We start from the raw sequence: 10,127 nt of genomic DNA, 5'->3' as shown, positions 1-10,127 counted from the left end.
TTTCCACCCCTGATACCGTAGCTAGTTAGCAGTCAAGTACTGACCATCAGCTAATGGTACATAATGGTCAGAATGCCTCAGTTATACTTTTAAACACATCACGTCAATGTTTTAATCACCTTTATCAGGATCTCCAGACATTCAGGGCTGAGCAGCAGCTTGTCCTGTCATTCTGTGAAATTATAACGTTACCTAACATTAATTCAGCAGCTAAAGTGGAGACTGAGAGCAGCTGAGACCATCAATTTAGATGATATCTAATATCTTCAGCTTTAGTTTTGATTTACCAATAGTTTGTCATTACGCCCCTGAGGAGATAAAATAAGGGGACAACTACACAGCAGTCATACCTAAATATAATTCCACTTTGGAATATAATGATTAGAATAACAGAATGTAGCTGTTAACACTAGAACCACCAGGGCTCACTGTATACCTAAAACTGCCAACTGGTAAAATTTTCCCGCATGCCATGTTATTTAAATGACCAAAGTAGCCTAAATACCCCAAATAGACAATAATGAGCCATAATAATAACAATAAATAAGCACTGCACTTATGGATGATTTAATGTTGCAACAACATTGAGATGACAAAGTCAAATCTCAATTAATCAATTATTAATGTAGGCATTTCAACAATGTGTGAAAGAGAGAACATCACCAAGAAACTTGAGGTAACCATTAAAACTTTTTTCTTTATAACATCATATTGCAAATACGAAGTACGGCCAAAGTAACAGCCAAATAGGCTAAAAAGCCTATAAACAATAAACTATAATATAACAAAACAAACTCATTTTAAGTTAATTGCTTTTTTTTTTTTTTTTTTTTTTCCTCACAATGAACATTTGTGAGAAGGTTAAATTTGAACATTTGAGCACATGTAATTATTCGTGTCTCTCAAACACACTTGGAAGATACATTAAGCACCTTGACCGTGCATTTTCCACAGAACACTTACCTACCAGGCTGGTGTTTTTGGACAGAAGCGTGTCGGCAAGTGGGAGGGAGGTGAAGAAATTATCAGTGGTGATATTCCTCCCCTTACCAACAAAGGGCTCCATCAACTCCAGCACACATTCTCTAATCTGCTTTCATCCTTACCCAGGTATGGCGAGCCATTCAACAGGTATTTGATGTCAACATCTGCTGCCAGCCAAAACTTTATACCAAATTTATCCAGCTTGTTAGGCATGTACTGCATGAACCTGCACCTCGCTTTAGTCAGCAACAGCTGCGCAATGCAGTTCTGTGTGAATCTCTCCCACATTTAAGTCATGAGCGCAAACATGTGATCAGTCAACTGGCATCGCTGGGTCTCCTTATCAAAGCGAAGGAAATGCATGATCTCCAGAAACCAGTTCCTCAACAACACTGAGATGAAAATGTATTGCCCCATTGCTCAAACCAGAGACTTTCCATCTCATTGTTCCTCCTGTAGTATGCCTCACATAGAGAAGTGCAACAAAGCCCTTCAATTCAGCAAGTGAAACATCCCAGGAGGCTCTCTCCTCACTCATTCTGCCACTGTACATTCTTGGATGTGCTGCGACATCACTCCATCACAGAGACATAAAAACGCTGACTGTTTGTCGCAAATGTTGCACCTTGCACATGTTGTGAGGCTAGCTGACCCTGTCCCTCTGCCAGACTTGATAGTAGACCACTTGTGGTAGTGATGGCTCTGCAACACATTCATATAAATAATAAGATAATAAGAGAGATATACTTTAGACTGAGCCTATTTCAAAATGCTCATAACATTATAACATAACTTATCATAACATTATTATGTCAAGCTATGTGGGCAAAAGTTATTTAATAGCTTTATATATATATATGTATGTCTACATAGAAGATAAGCATGAATAAACTTTGCATGTCATGTCTAAGTGTTGCTGACCTATGTTTAAGTGGAGGGTCAGTCTGCCTCACTTTTCTCTGACACTCTGGCTCACTGTCAGATGACCCGTCAGGTGAAGAGCCAACCCAGGACACATTAAACAGTCCTGATATCTCCGTTCCATCAGACTCCTCATCACTCATTTCAGTTAGTAACTCAGATGCCTGTTTGACATCCATGAATCTCTGTCTGTTATCCATCATAAGCTGTTATGAATGACTTGAAATAGTTTTCAGATCACATGCTAATGAATGCCATTGCCTAGCAACTTAGAATGCTTAAACATAAACTGCGTGAAAATAAATGCATTTTTATATAGTGGTAAATTTTACTGGTGACCGGTGGCAGTTATAGGTATAAATGCATGTGTTTTTAATCTGGATTTATCTTGACTATATTTAACAATAGGGACTGTAACACAACACAATTTTAGGTAAAGTCAAAGACTGAGGGACTTCAATATTTTATTAAAACATAGTAATGTTCAATTGTAAAACCACATGTAAAATTTACCCTGTGGCGGTTCTAGTATTAACAAATGTGAGTTACAGTAAATTGGTCCTATTTACATTTTGTAGCACTCAATAAGTGCACAGTATGGACACTATTGTTTATTGTCCCTCTAGGATGGAAAAGTGACCCCCACCCTAAAAACACTAATGGGCCCATTTGACCCCAATATGGACAATCCTGGCTCTAAAGACACAATGACCACAATGAATTTTGTCACTGTACTGATGACAGCAATCTTGCCAAATTCTTTGCACAGTGCCAGACCAATGTCTTCCATTAGAGTATATGTTTGTTTGTGGCTCATCTTGTCACTTAGTGTTTCAATGGTCTCATTAGGCTTTTGTGGTGAATATCTGGAAGTCTGTCTGAAACTCTGTTGCAAAACTCTGAGGGTTCCATCTCTTGTACCAACAGCTGAAAGCCACTATGCTAGATGAAAAGAGAGTCTGTCGCTTTCCAACTGATTACAGTGTTGCCACCCTCAAATCAGTGTCTTCAAGTTACCCTTCATACCTGACACCCACTCCTGCATCTGTCTAAATGCCCATCTTAAACACATGAGACAAGATGAGATGTCCCAAAAATGCTCTGGAAGCTTGTGCTAGCCCAGGAGGACAATTTAAGTTTTATTGTGGTGACATAAGGCAGTGCTTCTCAAACTTTATGGCTTGTGAACTCTTTAAATGAAGCAATGCTTTCTTGCGGTCCCCCATCCAGGCGTGCATAATGGTGAAGTTCAATCAAAGGAAGATTTTCCCTTTATAGATTGCTTCATATGGTTAATTATCAGGGGAGGCCTCGAGGCAGAAAACTATTAAGTTTTTCTCAAAGCCATGATAATACATTTCTTTTGAATATGTATGTCTTTTCCTTTCCCATAACTGATATCACAGCTCCTACGAAAATCATCTTCCAGCTCCCTAGGAGGTTGTGATGCTGAGGTTGAGAACAATTTGTATAATCTACAACTACAGTTTAACTGTCGGGGCTTTTTCTGTGTAATTGGTTGATGACATGATGTCACAATTATGATGAAAAGACTAACCCTTGCACACTGACCCCCAGACTAACATTTATGTGGTAGACAATGCTTTTAATGTTTCAGATTATATATTTTTTGAATGGTTGGCACACCCATACATATATATAACAACTGCCTCTGTAGTGACAGGTGTGGTTAATCATCACCCCATGGTGTTAAACATCTCAAAACAAATAAAAACTATATTTTTTGTCTTTATTCTATAGGTCCTTGTTGATACTGTAAATTTGCATTGTCTCAATCACATGAACAACATTCTTTTATGTTGGTGTGTGTCAACAAAAAAATAAAAACAACAAAGGATACAGTGTGTGAGAATTGTCTTCAATTTATAGGATAGTACAAGTATTCTCATTTTTTCTGTCCTGCTCAATATTTTTATGGTTTTCTTTTAATGTATCTTAAAACTATTATTTTCACATTTGATATATTAGATGTGTTATTGTTGTATTCTGATTTTTTGACATGTACATACTACATAGTTTTCATTATATCCTAACTTTGCTTGAGATGTTTATCACCCACAGCGAGTTGAATGGTTACCCAGGTGTTTCATTACAGGGGCTATAAACCTGTTGTTTTGGGCTTAAGAAACCACTTTTAAAGCTGCACTAAAGAATATTTTTTGTTAACAATGGATGAAATGACTATGTGTAATGTGAAAGGTGTTGCTCATAGTGACGAACCTGCAAATGATTATCACACAACTCTGCAGTTCCCCTAAGCGCTAAGGAACCTTTTAATGTCTTTCAGTTCATTGTTTAGATTTTACAGTCTTGTAGTTTTACTGTTTTGGTTCACTCTCACCAATTTTATCAGCCTTGTTTCCAGTTGCAGAAGGCAGCTGTTTTCAGCAACCAAGCTCATAAACCACCTGTATGCTAACTGCCCTGCACCCAACAGCAGACAGACAAAGTTAGTGACCCGCTAGCAACATAGAGGAACATTTAGCAGCAAAAGAGCCAGATATTTTGCTCAGGATTTGTGAGAGACAAAAACAGAGCTAAAAGTAGAGTGAATACTGGACTTTTGGACATTCACCAGGAGCCAGGCACATGACACTAACCAGCAACTTCAGCTTGCTGTCCTGTCCCCTGGTGGCCAAGAAAAATAAATGATTGCTGCTTTAAACATTCTGACCTGACGAAATTACGCAGGAACATTGTCAATTATTTGGTTACTGCAGGAACACCCTGTTGTCCATGGGAGATCATCAATGACTATGCATGAAGGATTTATTGATGCCACCCAACCCTGCGCTCATTAAACATATTGCCTAAAGTCAGTGCATCACATTCAGTCCAGAATATATTTTAAAATCATATCTGCCAGACATATTAGAGAAAATTACGGCTGCATGCAAGCAATCAGTGCCACTTAATTTGTTAGCCCAGTGGACAAGATTATTTTATGTATTGTTCATATGCACTGTAACGGCCATTCAGACATTTGCACAAATCCCTGATTGATTAGAAAAACATGCTCTTGATAAATGACTAAAAAATATGTAGACTAATAGTGTACAGAAAATGAGATTTTAAATTGCCTGTATACCAGCTCCATAGATTCATGTGGGACAAATACTTCAAGTACCACTAAGTGATTTAAAGTTGATTGGAACTGTCCCTGCTGTGATAAATGATGCTGGGTAATGAATTGATCTCTATCCTGGGTTCCAGCTGTGTTTAGGGCTCAGTGTAGGCAACGGTTAGGTGTCCTGCAGCCCTACTGTAGTCCCATACTGCCTGTGCATCCATCTGATAAAGTGTTAAGTGATTGGTTGCCCTGTGCAGTTCTGTCCCATCAATCATGACTAGATCAAGTGTTTAAGGCTGCAGAGTGTGAACCTAAGAGGGTCTCCAGTGGTGTTAATGTGAAACAGGCAAGGTTCTGATGGAATTTGGGCATACCAAGCACAGCGAGAGCCTCTTTTACCCCTCCTAGCTATTGTCACTGCAGGTGCACCGTGGGCTGTATTTATCTGACCTCACAGCCTGAGCTAACAGCTATGTTTGTTTGTGATGTACTCACAGTTTCTCAGTTTCCCAAAAAAATAAAAGGCAAAAAAAACACAGAAAATAAAAATATACTGCGGGCCATTTTTTGAAGCTCTGACCAGAATGGGAATAAATGGAAGGTCACCTGAGTTACTGGTCTCACACTGAGAAATGAAAGTTCTCAGTTTAGTTCAGCCATGACAAATGTTGAGATTGTAGCTCTGTGACCTGAGTTTATCATATCAACATGACCCTCTTTATGTTTGTGTACCTACAGTGCCCTATTCAGGTGTGGTCAGATGTGATCTGCTGTCAGCAGCCCCTACAATAGCTCCATATTCACCCTGTCACCTCATGTTAGTCACCCACTGGGGCCTGACAGATACAGTCTTGAAGGCCTAAAACTGAAACTCTTAATAGCCAACACATTTTCATATATGCACAATATGTTAACATAATGCAACTGGTGTTCTAAAGTATTTAATGCATCACATAAACACTAAATTAATCATAATTAATTCATAATAATTTGGTGTCACAGTCTTATTAACATTTGCACGTCTGAAAAGTAGATGCACATACATCTGTTCCAAGTGAGTAGACTGACTCACATTTCTAGGAAATATTTTCCTAACAACCATGGAGCAGATGCTGCAGTTGCTGAAATGCTAATAACCGGAGATTACTTTTGTATTGCTGCATTTCACATAATCAGAATTCACAATCTATTTGACATTGAGGAAATGCATAATAGAGCAACCCCGCAGAGGACGATTACTGTCAGTATTGGTTTGTAAAGTCAATATTTTTAGAATTTGAAATTTTCGATTTTGGCACCCCCCAGTGGTTGTATCAAAAATGACACTATGGCAGGCAGCAATGAAGGCCACTAACCCTACTGTGGATCTGACCTGGGAACACCAGCAGCACCAATCTATGAACAAAACCTAAAGCTGCACTTATCAATATTTTTATATTAACAATTAATCAAATAGCTGTGAGTAATGTGAAAGAGTCTTCCCCTCAGCCTTATGGGCCATCATAGCCTCCTTCAGCAGGTTTTTTTTTTATGTGTGCGTGTATGTGTGTGTTGTTTTCACGAACCACAACTTCACTCCTCTGGTTCTGTCTCACAGCTCTAATTTACTTGATTTTAAGATACACTCACTCTACTCCCAAAAAGCAGACAGTCAAAATTAGCACCTAGCTGGTGAATACAGTGGAGCATTTAGCAGCAAAAAGGGCCAGATATGAGTGTTGAACTAACATTAATCAGGTAGAAACACAACTCCAAATGGATGCAAATGATGGTCTCTGTTTGATGGATGTATAAATAGGAAACACATTCACAACTTTATAACATTAATCAATGCAGCTATAAATTATAATCTTTAAAATTTTAGTTGAGGTTGATTTAGGTCACTGGTGGCAACAGCAACAAGTATGTTTTATTAATTTTGCTCCTTATAAATCTGGCCACTAGGGGCTGCAGACAGGCCTCGAGCAGCTACCATGTTAGAGAAACAACAGAGGAAGAGCAACCAGGGTATCTGTTTACAACCAAACAAACAACGTGCAGACAGGATTCATTGTCACATTGTTTTTGATGAAGAAATCAGTCGACAACAGCACTTTCAAATGCGCAACACCAGCTATTGTGTTCCACAGCTCGTAAAATGAGCATACACTGGCTTTTCTTTCATATATCATCCAGTACTTGCATGCACAGTTTCCTGTAAATCCACTGTGTTGGGTCCATAATCTGAATCCCATGCGAGATAGGCGGACTCCACAGAGGCAATCACTGAGTGGCTTTTACTGAAAATATGCCAACCACAAATAGCATCAGAAATGGACTCTGATATAATAAAATGTTGAGGATTATAACTTGAAGTCATCAGAGTATTTGAAAAATATGCTACATAATCAAATGACGCTTCTACACATGGGGGCTTTAAAAGTCATGATTTTATACTCAATAATTAATAGGTTACACTGAGAAGGAGTGAGATCTGGAATGTTTTACTCGGGCTAAAACATGATCTTATACTTAGGAGGAGGCGGATGAATACTAACTAAGTTCACCCACCTTTTCATTCATCACATCATGACCGGTTGCATGCTAAGAAGCCTTTCCCTGAGCTGTGCTCCTCATCCTCCTCATTACCTGGTTTAGTACAAGTCATTCAGGGAAAACCTCTGCACCTTGCAGATGCTTATTTAAATGCATAGCTGAATGCTAAAAATGTACTCCACCACTCAGTGCCTGAAATAATTACCCTGCGCCAGATCTCTTTTCTTCTGTGAATGATTTCATCATTTTTGAGTTTCATAGCTATTCCTTTTTATTCACATGCTCAGTTAAAAAGGCAATGATGCACAATTTCTGAGAACATAAAGCATATAGCATTCCATATTTAAATACAATTGGGGATTTTTTTTTTGTCCTCTCACTGGCACTTAAGGCACACTTTTTGGACACTTTTCCAAGCATGAAAAAGTGCCATATCATTTGATAGCTGAATACCATCAACTTTTAATTAAAGAGATGAGGGAAACTATGATGTATATTTTAGACCTAATTAGCACAGCAACTCAGGGGAGTGAAGTGATTAGATGAGTAAAGACTCCCCATGGATGCTGCAGTCGAGCACACATACAAATGCAAGCACACGCACACACACTCGCATTCTGAGGGTGTTTGCTCTTGGACTCCCAGCCTCACAGTACATTTTCATTTTCCAGCCTGCAGTGGTAGCTTTATATTCACTTTCAGCGTTTAAGCTTCCTTTATCAATAACTGGAGTAAAGCAAAATTTTCTCTTGAAAGGAGAACACACACATATACATAGAGTTCTATCTATAATAATAACATCACAGAGCTGTTATGTATTACAGTGATACAGAGCTTTCAGAGTCCTATCAGTAAAATATAAGCAGTCACCAAGGGTGACCAGTGAATAAAAGCACAAGAGAGGGATGGTAGCCATTTGTCAAGGCCTCAGTAATCCAAACTGAATGGCAGAGAATGAATCACTATTTGATACATTTCCACAGCCATTATGGGCCACAGGAGCGCCCACTTTGACCAATTACAGAAGAGCTTTTCTGCTGACGGCAGACGTCCTGCTTGGAGAACACTGTATTCACTAGTGACTTCAAGCCTCATGTTGAAATAGATACAATGGAGTTTGCACCATCAAAGTTCTGTGACCATTCATGACCATTGTGAAGTCATGTGTGAGATCATTCAACACCTGAAGTTGTAAACAGCATAACCAGCACAGCCACGCCACAAAAGGAACAAAGAAAAGAAAGAGTTATGAAACATTTCCTGCTCTTTTTCAGTTGCATTAGGCAAACCCTTTCACCCTCTTCATGGAATCATCCATCTTGCCTTGATGTTCATCTACCTTGATGTGCCACAACCTTCAGTATATTATTTCAGTTGCTGTACTTACATTCAGCCTGTGCATAACCTCTGTGAATGTGTTTTTCCCTGAGCAGTGCTCTCACCATCTGTATCCGAGGATGATCTCCTGGTGAGGCATCAAATTTTCAAGTTCACAGGGGAATCAGCCTCCACCTGCTCGTCTCTTGTCTTGCTAGAGGACAGCCTGTGATGTTGACTGCTTGCAATATCTTTTACAATACAGTCTAACACATCTTAACACCTCAGACAGGGGTTCCAGTATTATAAATTATGCCAGCCTAGATAGAGTTGCCAATTCCACACCTTTGGACTGGATGTCTCATTTGGAAAGCCTCTCCTCCTGCTACAGGCCTCCTCTGGGCCCACATCCATCTCGCCAGCCTCCAGCTCCAGGTTGCTCTGATGGTGAATAGTCTTCCATCAGATCCTCTATCTCAGTAGCTGTTCCTTTATGGAGGAAAGGGTAAGGAGAGAGGACCAGTATTTTGATAATGCTGTCTTATCATTTATTGTAATTAATACCTACATCTGTTCCCAAGCAGATCGGCTGGTTCCCCAACTCCAACCTGTTGCTTCCAGCTGAGGCAGACCTCCCTCGCTTCCTGCTCAAAACATAAGGAACATTTAGCAGGCCCCTGAAAAGACACAATTAAACCTGGAAATTGTTTGCCAGCATGGATGCATGTCACCTTTTATCGCCTTGTACTTGCAACATATTTGAATGTACTCAACTGCTTTTCCTGAAGATTATTACAGTCGAGCAATTAAAATTACTGATTAAAAGTATTTTCACGATGTCTGTCCCAGATCCTAATGGACCCCATGGGAAAACAGTGGAAAAAGGCTCCCCAAATGGGTTGGTGGAAATACTCAGAAAAAAGGTAGGCAGCCATCAAATGCAAAAAAAAGTGAGTTTAATATGTTATATGTGCATATGCGATATGTACACGAAAACAGGCACTAAATGGCAGTACAAAATCAAGGTTGGGGCCAAACATAAAAGTAAATATGAAGGTTTTGTAAACCTATTGGATGCTTAATCATTTTAATTAACTTAAACCTCCTTGTCAGACTCCTCGCTCTCTACCCTCTTTGCACCATCCATGAAGTCTGGCCTCCTGCTCCTGACAGAGTCCTGGTGCCTCAGCATCACAGCTTCTGTGGCATCATACTCCCTGATCTCTAGAGAGGACAGCTGGACCATAGGGAGATCTGATAGTTGATCACACCTTAGGTT

The 10,127-nt window shown here is 39.4% G+C and overlaps 1 long non-coding RNA gene across 1 annotated transcript; it reads right to left on the bottom strand.

The window, feature by feature from the left end:
• Positions 1-866: 866 nt before the first annotated feature.
• LOC122970492 lies at positions 867-9,787 on the bottom strand. Its single transcript, XR_006399217.1, has 2 exons — positions 9,417-9,787; positions 867-9,337 (listed from the first exon to the last, which is right to left on the bottom strand). It is a non-coding gene; the product is annotated as an uncharacterized LOC122970492 (long non-coding RNA).
• Between the last annotated feature and the right edge of the window lie 340 nt (positions 9,788-10,127).

This window comes from Thunnus albacares, chromosome 19 (assembly GCF_914725855.1).
Source record: "Thunnus albacares chromosome 19, fThuAlb1.1, whole genome shotgun sequence".
Taxonomy (NCBI): domain Eukaryota; kingdom Metazoa; phylum Chordata; class Actinopteri; order Scombriformes; family Scombridae; genus Thunnus; species Thunnus albacares.
The sequence above is the reverse complement of the archived record's forward strand: the minus strand, read 5'-3'. Positions and strand labels throughout refer to the sequence as shown.